At 34.6% G+C, this 10439-nt stretch overlaps 2 long non-coding RNA genes across 4 annotated transcripts; one reads left to right on the top strand and one right to left on the bottom strand.

Annotated features, from left to right (window-relative positions):
* Window positions 1-5394: 5394 nt before the first annotated feature.
* LOC148911712 (uncharacterized) lies at window positions 5395-9089 on the bottom strand. The gene is made up of 6 exons (XR_016119579.1): window positions 8967-9089; window positions 8134-8609; window positions 7732-7820; window positions 7171-7253; window positions 6257-6337; window positions 5395-5594 (listed from the first exon to the last, which is right to left on the bottom strand). It is a non-coding gene; the product is annotated as an uncharacterized LOC148911712 (long non-coding RNA).
* On the top strand, window positions 6228-9471 carry LOC148911711 (uncharacterized). Of its 3 annotated transcripts, XR_016119578.1 has the most exons (5): window positions 6228-6362; window positions 7190-7360; window positions 8120-8191; window positions 8445-8590; window positions 9064-9471. It is a non-coding gene; the product is annotated as an uncharacterized LOC148911711 (long non-coding RNA). The 3 variants fall into 3 exon arrangements; XR_016119576.1 differs by lacking the exon at window positions 6228-6362 and having other exon boundaries at window positions 7228-7360; window positions 8503-8590; XR_016119577.1 differs by lacking the exons at window positions 6228-6362; window positions 7190-7360 and having other exon boundaries at window positions 7817-8191; window positions 8503-8590.
* Window positions 9472-10439: the final 968 nt, after the last annotated feature.

Here is a 10439-nt window from a genome sequence, read left to right as displayed (position 1 = left end):
ACTATTATTGTACAGACAAATGTATGTCTATTGTGATACAAAGAACAATGTAGGGCATACAATTTTGTTTACTTTTAGTAGGTAAAGTAGAACATTATAAGATTATTTGAATAGTCCACTTCCAAGATATGCTTTGCTTGTTGCATTTCAGTACGAGGCTAGATGATTAATTGAATTTTTTCTTTTCTTCTGTCACGGATCACTGAGCATTGTGCACAAAACCTTACATTGAATCCTTTGTGCGTGACAGGGGAAGCATATGTTGGAACTAGTCTATTGATAGTTTAGTGAGTAATGAAGCCATACTTCTCTACTCCATAGTATTGATAAAACAATGTATAACATTTAATTCAAGTCAATTAAAATAATCAGTAGTAAATAATAAATCTAACCCTAAACCCTAAGTTAAGGTTCTGCCTGATGTATTTATGCATTTACTGTATCTTGTATATCAAGTCCAACAAACCATTGTTGGTCACTAGAGTGAATTCATTAAAGGTTTATTTTAATATATGTTTAAACATTTTGAATTGAAATTATATTTAACTTAATTTACTTAAAATAATTCCTGTGCCTAAGATAAATAATTAGAGTATTAAATGACTATAATGAATGTAAATTTGAATAACTATAAAATACACAGTGAGTCTTTGTTACAAGTTTCCTAGTGTTGGTTTCAAGCAGCTTACTAAAAAGAAGCATGAACTGTGTGAGCTGTCTTATTTGTATGAGCATAGCTCATTTGGTTAGTGAGAGTCCACTGTGATTCCTGTGTCCTAAACATTTTCTCTTCTGGATATCAAAAATAGCTGAAGTGCAATGTTTTCAAAACAAGGAAGCAGTTTCCAGAGGCTGTGTATCTACTTGTTACATCTGCTGGTGCCCTAGCAGGTTGATAGATCATGACCTGCATAGGACAGGATTGGTTTTCCTCTATAGAGGAAGAAGTGTTGAGAGTCTAATCTTCAATGCATGGTGGAGGCCGAAAGAAGAGACATTGTCTAGTCTGTTTGAGTGACATCAGGTTATCAGTTTGGTAGATCATGACCTGCCGTAGAACAAGACTGTTTTTGTCTATAGAGGAAGAGGTGTTTGTGAATTTAATGTTGAAGGCTGAAAAACATTTGCTGTTGCAAAAGTTGTTAATTAATGTGGTATGGTTTGTCCTGTGAAAGTTATACTTTGCATTAAAGACTGTTGTCTTTAGTGAATGGGTTTAGAACATGTTGTCTGTAGTGATGAGTAAACCATAAGGCAGTAGTATATGACAGAATCATACCTAGCTTTGGTTCAACTCATGGTACGCCTCATCGTTTATAGATATCCTTGATTTTCTAGAGCACAAAGATTGTTTCTGTAAGGAGATGCCAAGTGCAGCTGATAAATTTCCTGAGTGAACTTGCTCCTTAAACTGGATATGATTACTTATTTTTCTTGGGGTGATGCCCCAGATAGATTTGCCTGAAGAGGCTACATAAACGATTGGTCCTCAGACTTGTTAGCTTTGTTCTTAATGCAAGGGTGTTATCTGTGGTGAAGTTTGTAGTGATGGAATTCATATCTTGAAGATGAATCTTTGAGCTTATATCTTCAGTTTGAGGACAGCGAAAATATTTTTTGTCATCCTTGTTGTGAAGATGAGACAAATGGTATCCATAATGTCATTTTCTCTTACTTGCTAATATTGCTAAACTAGGGCTGGATGATCCTGCTCCTCAATAAAATATTACAGAAGATTCTTATGAACCTAAAATTTGTTAACTAAATTAATTCATTGATCATATCATAACTTAGTATAATTTTAGACTTGAATATACAAGTTTGAGCAATGTGACCAGAGATTCTTTTCTGAGACCATAATCACTGTTGGAGTGGTGTTTAGGTTTTTCAAAGTTTGCCAGAATTGAAGTAATACTGAAACCTTCTTTTATCCTGAATTTCGTCTTTTCTCTGATATTCAAGTCTAAAATTATACTAAAACAATTATTCCCCTCAGGCTCAGTGATTATGGTGAATAATCACCTCGGTGCTTGAAGACTCACAGCTCAACATATTTTCACTGATAATCACTTCACCTTTGGTAAATAATTGTTGCACATTGAAAAAAAAATTGAATGCAGTACTTGAACATTTGATGCAGTTGTTTTTTTGTGTGTATGATCCCATTTCACTAGATGACCATACTAAACTAGTGCTCTAAGCAAATATGATGATAGACTAATAAATATCTTGATCAGCACCATTACATAGTAGCAAAGCTATAAATAGGCCAAAGATATTTACTAGGTGCATAAGACATTTAGTTATTGAACAAAATATATCAGAAATATGTAAAGAACATTAGAATCATGAAAATAGGATAGACTTGATGCAACTCACTATTGAACATTGTACAAGATACTATACTAGATAAAAGGCAGTGACTTAATTAAAACTAGAGAATTGATATTAGTAACAACCTTGGGTTTTTATTGCTCAAGCTGGGGTAACCAATCCTTGGGGCGTGCTCTATTAACCATTAATCAAGGTTTGTTTCTGCTTCAACATGTTACATGAAATAATTGAGATATTGACTAAGAAGCTCTTGTATATAATTCAGTTAAGTAATATATAAGTCAACAAAAGCAAAAAATCAAACTATCTGATTATGAAGTAAAGTACAACTCTTTTCGCAATGTAAAAGAACATAATTGACAGTGGAAAAATGAATAGAATATGAAATAAGATAAAGGAACATGATCACTTCAGGACATGTAGAAAAGACTGTAGAAACGACTTGTATGAGAGAGTTTTAGGTATTGGCCAGTTTGCTTCCTTCTTAATTGCTATCATCTCATGGAAGCCAGAGATGGATTAATGAAACATTAGAAAAGGTGATGCCAATACCTAAACACATTGTGCAATATATATATAATATATATATGAAACAAAGTAATACTATAGTATGGTCGATCTAGCCCCTGTGCCCCTCTAAAATGATTAAACTAAATATAAAAATTCAGTGACTATTTACATCAGGGGTTCATGTAAAAAGCACTAATTTAGTCTTGGGTAGTTCCAAGGTTTGAGGATGAAAGAATAAAGTAATTCTAGACACCCAAATGGAGACAAACAAGACCTCTTTGATACATGTTATGACAACACAATGATAAGCAGCCCAATGACCAAAAGATCTTCCAAAGTATCTGTAAGATAAGGCGACAGTGCAGAGAAAAGAATGCATTGGTTCCAGACACAAGAAAGAAATTGAAGCATGAAGAAAGTCTGTTATAAACACTATGATTGTAAGCCCATTGAACAAATGGTCTTCCAAGGCATTTCTCACACCCTTTGCTGCTGCCTTCATGGCATACAAACTCCCTTCGCATCAGAAGCAACACTACATAGCTAATTTGTGCACCCCTAAGACAAAGTTCCTCCTGGCCGACAAGAATTTATTGTCTACAGGATGCCCTACAGCGAGTGTGACAAAGTCTACATAAAAGAAACAGGAAGACCTCTACAAGAAAGAATTAAAGAGAACACAAGAGATTGCCGAATATGCACACAAGAACAGTTATCACCTTGGATAGGAAGATGTTGAATGAGTAAATAGAGACCCCCATTGGTATAATTATATGCAGAGTCAAGGAAGCCATTTAGATTCAGCTCAACCCTAATAACATTAATAGGGACAGTGGTAAAGGAATCCCTGAAGTGTGAATACCAACAATAAGAAAACTCCCTGAACGGAGACACAACAACCAAACTCAGCATGAACTGACAACCAATCAAAGTGCAAGATGTGCCAGCAAGTGCTATGTGAAGACACACCATCAAGTCTACAACATCGCGAGATCAGCAGGATAGCATGATGCAAGAAAACAGTACAGAGGAAAGACTGCTTTGGTTCCAGACACTGTAAGAACAGTAAAGCATGAAGATAGTAATCTTCCATGGTGTATCATGATGCAAGAAAACAGTACAGAGAAAAGAATACAATAGTTCCAGACACTGGAAGGACAATAAAGCTTGAAGATAGTCACTGAACCATCATGATTGTAACCTTATCAAATAAGTTATCTCCCATTTTTCTGGTACAAATTGATAAATGATAATAATATTAGATAGAGGAGAGTGTTTCTAACTAGTGAAGGGTTCCCAGTAGATTTTGAAAGAAAAATATTTATTAAAACTAGCAGCCAATCTTAATTTGTTTCAAGTTGTGAAAATTAAAACTGCATGAGCAAAACAAATTTGTTTGGTTTTTACTGAGAACCCTTGACTAGTTGAAAAATGTTTTGATTAAGATAACAGTGCTTGACATTCACTTTTGCAGATACAAGGCAATGGGCTAGTAAGTCTATAAATCTAGTAGTTCAGCAGAGTAATCTATGAGCTCAGAATATATCTCCTGGACAATGGAATACTTTCCCTTCATAACCTTCCAAAAACCCACTAGCCTATGGTCAGGACTAGAGTGTCCTTATTTTCACTAGCCCACAGCAAAGAGTTACTAGTCCCAGACTAGTGGACTAGTGTTGGTGTCAAGCACTGGATAATTAATTGATTTGGAGTTAGTATCTAAAATGTTTTGGTGAAACACTCTCCTATATCTAATATCTGAGGCTAGAGGACTGGTTGTCAAAAGTTTTTTTTCCATATTCAATAATCAATTAATTTTGCAAGGTCTTTTATGACTACATTTTCAGATTGAATAAATTCTAATTCATCTTTATCTGATAAAGTCTTGCAAGGAACTGAAACACCTTCTTGGTGATTTTTTTTGTGAATACTGTAAATTATACTTGTAGTCTTTAAAATACAAAGTAAGCTTAGAGATTTTTTAAATCTTACTCTCATTGCAGTGTGAGAAAATTCTTTGAATCAAGATGGTTTGTAATCAATGAAAAGAATATTCCTACGGTGTACAAATGTATCTGTGAAATAAACTTATCTGCAGGGTTCAAAATAGCAGGCAACATGCAATCCCAATTTTCTGATTGCAGTTATTAATTAGAAAAAAAATTCACATAGGATTTTGAGAATAAAATGTTGAAAGAAATTTTACACTCCAAATTTTACTTGTCCTGCACAAACATTTGTGTTATTTTGAGCCCTGCATGTTACCAGTCCTCTAGCCAAAAACATAATTTTTACTATATAATTTTTTCTTTGAAATCTTAAAGCTCTTTTTTTACCCCTAGGCCTAGGTAAAGCTCTGAAATGCTTTCAGATCCATCTTCAAAAATTTTTGTAGTTTTAGAAAACTCTCTCACAAAATGTTTCTTTTAAATGCATGTCTTTTTGTTGTCTTTTCTTTGACATTTCTTTATATACATGATATACTTTTCTCCTAGGCCTAGAGGTAGTAACTTTTCATTTTTCCCAATTTTTTTATTTTTTTAAAAATGCTAGACTAATTTTTTTTTTGGTTAGAAATTTCTGGATGTTTCTAGATTTCAATCTCTAAAACATGTTACTCATGTTAATATCCTTGGTGGATGATTCCTGTCATCAGTACTGATTGACTTGATCTTGATGGTGCTGCATCATCTCATAAGTCTTTACAGCACAGCAGCTTGGTATAACTGAATATGACAGACTTGGTGTAGCTAGAAAGAAAAACAGAATGTAACTGTCAATATCCATAACCCTTTTTTGATTGACACATATGAGATAGGAGCAAATGGCAAAGTTAGATGTTTGAAAACAGGAGTAAGCATGCTGCAGTTATGTGACCTTGGTTCGATATCCGTGTCGTATGTGAGTAGGGTTTGCTCATTGTATTTCTCCTGTGCTTCAAGGGTTTTTCTCTGGATGCTCCACTTTTCCTCTCTCCACAAAATCAACTTCTAAATTCCAATTGGACTTCAGTTGATAATGAGCCACTCTTTACAACTGCCACTGTTAAATCCCATTTATTTTTTATTACTTATTGAATGCTAGTCTTACACCAAGACTTTGATTGCCTTTTTGATCACCCTTGGATTAACCCTAATGAGAATTCCAATTGCTGGGATAAGTTGCAAACAATGAATCAAGTTGAGCATCAGATACAAGATACACATATTCCATCATGTACGGACCCCTTGCACTGAGTCCCAAGAGAAATAATTGTTCTGGGGAACAAAACAAATGGATTTTTTTTGCATAAGCAAAGACGGCCTATTGTATTCTCCCCCAGAACAATTCCTCTAGGAAATCAAGGGGTCTATTGCTATGTATGCGAAGTACCTTAATATTAACATGATATCAAGTAGCTAAACTTACTTACTTGTCTGTCATTTATCTGCTGGCTAGAACTTGACAGCATCATCACTATGACAACATAATGCTTGGCTGAGAGGCTGACAAACTGTTTAAAAAGTCAAAAAGATCTGGTGAGTGTTTACTAAGCTAGGTTCAGATTGATATCGGTAAAACGGGCCCCTAGTAGGCCAACGCGCAGTCAGAGATCATACATAAGACTGGCCTTTATGAAGCTCTAAGTATTTATATAACTTATATGTAGGTTTATCTGTGATAAAGTAATCCTCATTAGTATTCTTTATGTATAAAGATTGATGTCTCATTATATAAAAATCCCTTGAATACTAATGAAGAGGACTTTATTGAGTAATTTGTGTGGTCACTAAAACACTGTCACAGCTTGTTTACAAGGGGACAGCATGGCAAACAACAATAAGAATATACCTCCTCAGCTCAGGCATAATGTTTTCCCATTTCATTTAGTTTAAAACAATGATTGTTTATCGATTGTACACGAGAAGATACATGAATCAAGGGAATTACACATGGTCTGAAATGATGGGAAAACATTATGCCTGAGCCAATGAGGTTAATTGGGACTCCTTTTACTCTGCAGCTGAATTGATAGCTCTGATACTTCTGGTTTCCAAATATTTTACAAACCAGTGATTATTCCATAACATATTCAGTATTTGGTGGCTATTTATTGTTGTTTTGATTCAAAAAAATACAATTTTTCCCACTTTTCTTTGTGCTGTTGCTTTTCTGTCCCCCTCCCTCTACCATGGTTCTTAGTATTGAAACAAGATTGTTTGCATTTGACGTCATAATAAAATAGAGCAACAAAATATGAGAGTTTGAATCATTCCTTAAAACAATACTTTGCTTGGAAACTGTTGTTGGTATTGTAAGAGAGGTGCTATGTATTGGTAAACTTACTTGTTTATCATGTTTGCAGATGTCCAGGCCTTGACAACATCATCACTATGACAACATGATGCTTGGCTGAAGATGTTGACAACCTGGTGAAAAAAGGCAAAGATATTGATTTTAGTTCATGCGGCATTCCCTTGAGTATTATTTCTTTGTGTAATGGCTGTGCATGTGTTGTTTTTACTTTGCAAATAAGGTAAAGGTCTACCCAATAATAAAATATAGGTGAAATTCATGCTCATTTTCTTTTACTAACATCTGTTCTTACAGTTTGACTATTATAACTGGGGCCACCTAGACAGCGAGAACCAATCATATCGTAGAATGAAAACAATACAATCCAACATCAAATTACGATTCTCATGCTGTCTAGGTTTCTAATTGGCTCCACTACCCAAAGTTGGAATGCATTGTTTTCATTCTACATTTTAATTTGTTTTCTTGTCTAACTGTTCAAGAGTTTCCAGTTACAGTAGTTGCACTGTAATGAATACAAAAACAAACAAAAACCTAATTTTGAATGGATGCATTTATATATTCTAAATCATAGCTAATAGTTTAACTTACTTGTCTGTCATACATCTGCTGGCAATAGCTTGATGCAATGTAGTATCATCACAATCTAATAATGACACATATCAATACTTGTCATCAAGCTGTTGAAAAAGTCAGAGATCTGTTTAGAAACCTGAATCATAGATATTTGTTGAAATGATTATATTACTAGCAGATACTAGTTAAGGCTACATGGTATAAATGTTCTATAATGCGGACACAATCCATGTCAATCTTTCAGTCCTGTCAGTATACAGTACTGGTCAGCAGTAAACCATGTTGTACAGTGGGAACCCTGTGGTTATCTGACATCTACGATGTTGGTTTTGAGAAATAATAGCCCATAGAGTGCCTCAACAAAGCATTGTATAACTAACTTATGTATGAAATTGTTCTGCAGAGTAATATACATACCTGATGATTAGTAATAAACTGCTGCTTGGGATATGAACAATATTTTTGTGGCAACAAGGTGAGTCAATATTGTTATGAAGGTCACAGGGTCATCAAGTTGATATTCAGGTCAACACCCATACAGCAACAAGGGAAGTCCATATTGTTATGAAGGTCACAGGGTCATCCCCAGGTTGATATTCTGGTCAACATCTATACAGCAACAAGGGAAGTCCATATTGTTATGAAGGTCACAGGGTCATCAACAGATTGATTTGCAGTTCATTACTCATACACAACATTGTATCAAGTGTTTTTGCTTCTTGTTTTAGTGCAGTATACCCATCATTACCAGATTAATACTGAAGTATTCCATTATATATTGGTTAGAGTCAAGATGCAGTATGGTAATGAGGTTCAGATGTCAGGTTTCCATCTTGTTACAGATCACTGGACAGTCTTATGGAGTATTTCACGTGTAAGTTATACTTTTAAGACTGCAATACAAAGAAAGATAAATCATTAGGACATTAATATTTAGGATTTTCATGGTTCTAACGAGGGAAGGGAGGTTTTAAAATTTCACGAACCAAGTTTCGTGTAACGATGATGACCAAAGTTTCAAAATATGGAAAAAATGAAAATATACTCAAATTAAGCTTACAAACTGTTTGAAAACTTTCTAAAATTACATATTTGTGGCAAATTTAATTGTATTTTGCAAGAAAAAGTGAAATTCTTAGAGTTCAAAGCCAACACGTGTCATGGCGGTCAATCGAACTTTCGAAATCTACAAACTGGTTAAAAATACGGAAAAACGCCAGAATAACGCGGAAAAACACAATAATTCTTACCTTTCATAGTTCTCGTGTCCTTATCTATCTGTTAGATGTAGCACGAGCTAATAAAAATTTTTTGTTCTTGTAAAAACTTCTCTTTATATTTCCACAGATTGACACACGTCGAACCGCGATGAAAGCAAGATTTGAAATGAACCAGATTCACGCAAGGACCTGGAACTAGCATTTTACACAGGGATCCCACAAAAATCTTAATTTTTTTGGTGAAAATGCGACGGTTTTCGAGCAATATTTTTTGCTCAAAACATGAAAAATGACCAGAAAAGGCTATATTCGTACCCTACGAAGAATAAAAACCCGAAAAAACGCTTATTTTAGGCAAAAAACACCATTATGTTAATTAGTCACGTGACCAGTCACGTGACCCTTAATTTTCTGTTTTTTAAGACGTGATTTTTAAATTTTCATAACAAAAAAAAATAATCAGGGGTTTGAAATAATCCTTTCATTTGAATTCATTAGATCACGCAGTTGATAATAAAAGAACATCGAACCTTTATTGTGTGACATTTATTGTCTGACCCATAAAAATAAAAAATAAAAGAAATAAAACAACAGCCGAAAAATATCCTTTAATGTCTAGACTCCACCCAACCAAAAATAAAATACACCCAGAGACAAAGAGGAACAAACCAAGATTTCAAGACGCATAAAGCGCCAATATTTTTTTATTACACTTCAAGTTATTTAAAAACTTTATCAACTCATGCGCCTTCGCCCCTTCGCGCGCCTGATTTCAGTTTAAGCTACTTTCACACGTTGAAACTTTTAGCTTAAACTTGCTCACACTAGCTATACTCGTGTCGGCAAACGAAACTTCGCGAAGACGTTTTTGAACGAGATTTTGAAGTTTTAGCAAAACGTTTTAGGCGTAAAACAGGAGCTTTATTTCTTGAAGCAAAACAGAACAGACGAACCGTTTGATACTAGTAAATTATGCGCATTAATTTTTTTCCCTTTATTTCAGTTTGAATAAGTGTTTTCAAGCGTAGAATAAAACATTTACCCGAGAGAATAACATGTGCTTACACAACGCCCAAAGTAATCAAATACATGACGTCATGTTGGAGTGAATACAGTAGGAACCCGTGGACATTTTGTTTTTTGGAGAAAAAAGGGTCCGTGCGTTTTAGCACGTCATTCCCTCAATGATCATTTTTTTCTTTCATATAACCAGTATTCTTTCTCACGACAAGAAAAGAAGCAAGCCTCAAAGAATCTAGCACTTTATAAATCAATGCCTTCATTGTTCATTTGTCAATTCTTTGAGTATTACCTCTTTGTTTCTTGGTGACGGTCAGGGTGTTAATGGTATTGATTGCTCACGATTACCCTGAAAACGACCAGAACAGTAAGATACAAAAGAAGTCACAGCCTTCATCATATCGGAATTCGTGACATTTGTTTTATTTTGTCCTGTAAGACTCGCAGTCAAGAGGCTCGAGGCTCTAATCACGCTGTGAACAT

Source organism: Actinia tenebrosa, unplaced genomic scaffold, assembly GCF_029948245.1.
Source record: "Actinia tenebrosa isolate PJP-AT-01 unplaced genomic scaffold, QUT_ActTen_1.0 PGA_scaffold13__45_contigs__length_12533684, whole genome shotgun sequence".
Lineage (NCBI taxonomy): Eukaryota > Metazoa > Cnidaria > Anthozoa > Actiniaria > Actiniidae > Actinia > Actinia tenebrosa.
Note: the sequence above shows the minus strand (reverse complement) of the source record. Positions and strands in the feature narration are given on the sequence as shown.